At 39.4% G+C, this 5000-nt stretch overlaps 1 long non-coding RNA gene across 1 annotated transcript in view; it reads right to left on the reverse strand.

The window, feature by feature from the left end:
- Positions 1-948: 948 nt before the first annotated feature.
- LOC135103307 (uncharacterized) overlaps positions 949-5000 on the reverse strand; it is an 8991-nt gene continuing 4939 nt past the window's right edge. Inside the window, exon 3 of the long non-coding RNA XR_010269987.1 lies at positions 949-1076. This is a non-coding gene — a long non-coding RNA (uncharacterized LOC135103307). The remainder of the gene's footprint in view (positions 1077-5000) is intronic.

Below are 5000 nucleotides of genomic sequence, written 5' to 3' on the forward strand. Positions count from 1 at the left end.
TAATTTCGTCGGTGTAGTCCAGATTACCAATGTGATTCTGGTGATTTGGAAAGCTACGTTATATTTACTTTTCGCTACTCAGTTTTTTTTTTTTTTTTAATACTGTGTCACAGTCAGGCTATCACGTGTGTAAGTTGCCGCAAGGAAGACAGCACTATACTTTCTTAATTAGTAATGATGAGGCTAGGCGTGACTAAACCCAAGGGATTGTAGATGAAGCTGACCATGCTCAGGAGACCACGTTTCGTTTCTTAATTTTGTATTTAACGCTGGAATGTGAAGAGACACAACTCTAGACAGAAGTGTGTCCGTAATGCAAAATGTGAGACAAATCTGTAAGTAGCATCTTTTATTGCCTTGATATTATGATACTGAAATATATTATGTTCCTCCCTGTCCTTTACAAAACTGGGTATCGTGTGGGATGTCTTGCAGTCTGGAAACAAAGTTCTGTCTCGACATTACGAATTTCATTACGTAAAGATAATAAACACTTCCTGCACGACATAACTGACACTCATTGATGAATACATACCAAGCTGTAAAGATACAACACTTCCCAGCGAGCCTGCGACTCCAGACTGTTTAGCAATGATTCATCAGAAAGAAATTAAATCTATAACTCGTTTTCTTTTTCCACAGTCTGAGGCAGTGTTAATAGTGCACCATGATCGTGGTATTTTCTTATTTAATGTGTCAGGGAGACCTACCAAGGGCATAAAAAAAAAAGGACAACTCAATGCTGCTAACATCAAGAAAAATAAAATAAAAACAATGAAAGACTTATCCAACTTAGTATCTCAGTCAATTCAGTATTTGATCAAGCTGACTTGATTATCCTCGTTCGAAACAGTTCAAGTCGTAATAAGCAAAGTTTCAGTCTTCCAGTCTTTTATTAATGAAAGAGTAAAGATACTAGTTAACTCTTACATTAGTAAGGTGGACAGAACAGAAATGAATAAGAGTAGAAAGTCTTGTGCAGCGAGGCCATGTAGGACGGGAGGTATGCGGTTTGCATGGTCAGAAGAGCACAGTACCCATGGAGATAACCGTAGAAGATGGCGAGAGATCCATCACTGTGGAGGTGAACGAGAAATAGAAAACATGAGTCAATGAAACGAAAAAGAAGTTTTAATGTAGCCTGTTTAAGATGACTGTGTAAGTTGAATAGTACTCTATAAATGGATGGATAAGGCCCCTGTATAGAGTTAGCAGTCGGAAGGAGGGAATGTATTAGCTGAAGTAACAGAGGAAACCCGTCTTCACTGAGGCTGTTTTAGCAAGAGAAAGGATGTGGTATTTGCAGTTGAAAGTTAGGTTTTATAGAAGACAGTTCCAGTAGTATGTTCAATGTAAAGGAGGGAGACACTTGAGTGTCACTGAAGAAAAGGAAAGGATTGCTTGGAAAATTGTCAGAAGGATAAATGAAGGAACTGAATTTTTCGAGGCAATGAGCAACACAAGGATTACCGAGCCCCATTCCCAATTGTTGAAAGATCAGATCTTAGGCGTTATGTGGGATCCCCGCTTAATTTGTTTAATACCTGCTAAGTTGCGCGTCTAACAAATGACGCTGAAAAATGCAGGGTAGAACGAGTGACAGGGTAGAACGAGTGATAGGAATAAGGTGGGTGATAAGCCAGAGCTCTGTTGAACATTGATGATCGCTTTAGGAGAGGGGCCGCGACTATCTCACACTGCAGCGATGGAATGGCCGGAGAGAAAATTATAGATAAAGGTGCAGAGAGATGGATGGAAACCGTATAAAGGGAGCTCATGTCTGATGTATGTATCCCTGTACTAATTTTGATATAATAAGTTTACATGAGGTGAAGACTTCATTGCCTATATCACTTCCAGGATACATTAGTTATAGGAGCACATACGTGGCTCACTGGAGAGAGGTGGTACTGTGTTATTTATTAGAAATCATGTTTCGGAACTTATCTCGAGTGTGGATCTCAGTGAAGAGGATCAAATTTGGATTGAGTTGCGATGTGCGCCAGATTGTTTGGGTTTTGCCATGTACCACCCTGTGATTCAAAATATTATTCACATGAATCATTTTCATCTCTCCAGGAGAAATTATAGTCAGATGGTTCATGTAAGAAATGCTTCATATTTGGCGATATGAATACAAGGTTCTGCAGCTCCGTGCGTGAGTTGCCAATGCTAGTGTGTTTGTCCGACCATGAGAGGTACTCGTACCTTCAGTTGCCTGATGATGTACCACTTCCTAATGATGATGCCTTTGTATTGTGAATCATTTGTAAAGATATTAAACTGTTATTAGTGAACAATCTCAAAACACCATACCAGCATTTTCGTGGAGGCAACACATTGAGAAAAGGAAGTGAGTGGATATCAGAATTAGATGTATGTGTAATGAGCTCCTCGGCGGTAGCTAGTGTGGAAGAGTTTTCAATAATTCACGACGAATCTCTGGCCGTCGGATCACGCACCAGTGAGTGTCAAAGTGTTACTACCAGGCGTGGATGTGGAGAGCCTCCTTGATCGTGTTCATAACTAGGGAGAAAAAGTAGTGAGCCATGGAGCGTCAGCCACATGTGCAGGCTGTGTTAAACCTATTAAGAAGAATGATGAGACATTATTTCTACACAAACTAGAGAGTCTTACTGTTCCTGTACTAGGAGAATGTTGACGATGCTGTTAAGCAGTGACTGATGTTTTATACCAGAATGCTAAGACTAGTGGAAGGGAAGCTCGTGCACCAGAAAGAAATAGTGACTTAGATAGATGGGAGCGTCTGTTGATAGAGAATGACCATCTTAATATTTGGAAAGCAATAAATTGGAAGGGAGAGTACGAATATCAAAAGGAAAATTATTTATGTCCTAGTGATGCTGAATTTAAGGAACACTTTGAGAGATGTTTTTTTATCCACCCAGCATGAGGCTTCACACGGATGATTATGCTACTGATGTATGTATCCCTGTACTAGACGATGCCTTTACTTCATTAAAAATTTAAACAACAAACAAATTTGTTAAAATCAGATAAAGCTAGTGGACCAGATGGCGTGTCACCAGGTATTCTTAAAGTGTTACCTGCAGAATGGATTCTCCTGTTATTTTTCAGTCCTGATTGCACCTTCCTGCGTGGTCAAAGGCAAAATTATTCACAATTTTCAAGGAAGGTGGTAAAACAAATGTTGGGAATTATAGAGTAATAAATGTTATCAACAGTATTCCAAAAGTATACGATATGGTGTTGTGTTGACGGTTAAAAGCTTGGTTCAAGCCTTTCAGGGAGCAGGCTGGTGCACAAGAGAAAAGAGGTTGCTGGAATACGTTGTCTCCTTACGTTTGTTACGTGATGTAGCAAGAAGGAAGGAGTTTAAGTTATTTGTAACATTTATAGATTTTCCCCGAGAGCAACATTATTTGGAGTGTTAAAGAGGTTAGGGTGTGGGTCGGTGATGTTGTGTGCCCTAGTTGCCATGTGCTGCGTGACAGAGAGCTGGGTTGGAACTTCTTTAGTCTTCTTTACTATCGGTGTGAGACAAGGTTCACCAACATCGTATCTATTTTTCATCATCTATGTTAATTATTTAATTCATATGATTAAGGAAGGATGTGGATACGACGGTTTTTTAGTGGCTTCACGTCTTAGTCCTTATGGACGACACTGTACTGTTGGCAACGACAAGGCGTGGTATCCTAAGTAAGATATCCATACTTCACCAGTACTGTTCAGACTATGACATGGTAGTTAACCAATCCAAGATTATTATTTTTTTTTTAATCAATGGCACCGAAGCGGACGCGGAGCCACTGATGGCGAACGGTTTAACAGTAGAAAAGTGTAACATGTATGTACATTTAGGATCTCCTTTCATCAGTAATGGCTCCATCTCATCCACCGTCAAAACAAAAGACACTTTAAAAACGCCACACGTGTTGAAATTTGTGTCCTTTATTAAAAAGAATAATGATTTACCATTTGCTATAAAAAAAAGTGTCTTCGACGCAGCTCTCATGTCATCGCTAATATATGGGTGTGAATCGTGGATCGGTGCAGACATTAAACCTATGTCAGAATTATATGATTGGTGCCTGCAGCAATTATTGGGTGTGAGAAGGTCAACGTGCAATGATGTATGCTATATTGAGTCGGGTTATCCACCTTTAGAACATTTTGTAAAATTCAAGCAACATAAATTTTTCTGTTCCGCGCGGCAGGGAAGACTCAACAAGGATGATGACCCTTCGTTTTTTTGTGATGAGGATGGTGATGGATAGGAATACTGTGACAGGCCGTATGATAGGAAGTTTCCTTACCAATGTTGTGACAGACTTAAGTGAAATTAGGAACAGAATAATAACAAATATCAGAAATAGTAATTATTCAAGACGTGTGACCTATGTAGATATTAACCCAGTTTGTTGCCTCCATTATGTCTATGAAGCAAAGCACACTATAAATGAAAAACATAGAGTGGCATTTACAAGGTTCCGGGTGAGTGGGCACGCTTTGCCTTGCAAGTGTGGTAGGTGGAACAGACGTGGTTGTGGACAGTTACCTATGGAAGAGCGCTTGTGTCAATGTGGATCAGTGCAAACGGAACTACATGTGGTATGGAACTGTCCACTACCCCGGCATAGAAGAGAAACAAACACAAGCTGTCACGACATTGGAAGAATTGTTTTCGGACAACTTTGAACCCAGCATGACTTGCCAAATAATACATAATATATTGATAATTTGTGAGCGAAACTGAAGATCACCAGTGTTTGTTATGTAACTTTGAAAATGAAATATATTGTATAAAAATATGGACTGCAGTGGTGAGATGGACCCAGATTTATAACTTGTGATAATTACTGGTAATTATTGTAATGATAGACTGGAACTCTAGAATATATAAGTTGATATATATTTAACGATGTTTGTAATGTTTGCTGTGGTCAGTAAACTAAACTAAACTAAACTAACTATATTGTGTGTGTGTGTGTGTGTGTGTGTGTGTGTGTGTGTGT

This window comes from Scylla paramamosain, chromosome 9, assembly GCF_035594125.1.
Source record: "Scylla paramamosain isolate STU-SP2022 chromosome 9, ASM3559412v1, whole genome shotgun sequence".
Lineage (NCBI taxonomy): Eukaryota > Metazoa > Arthropoda > Malacostraca > Decapoda > Portunidae > Scylla > Scylla paramamosain.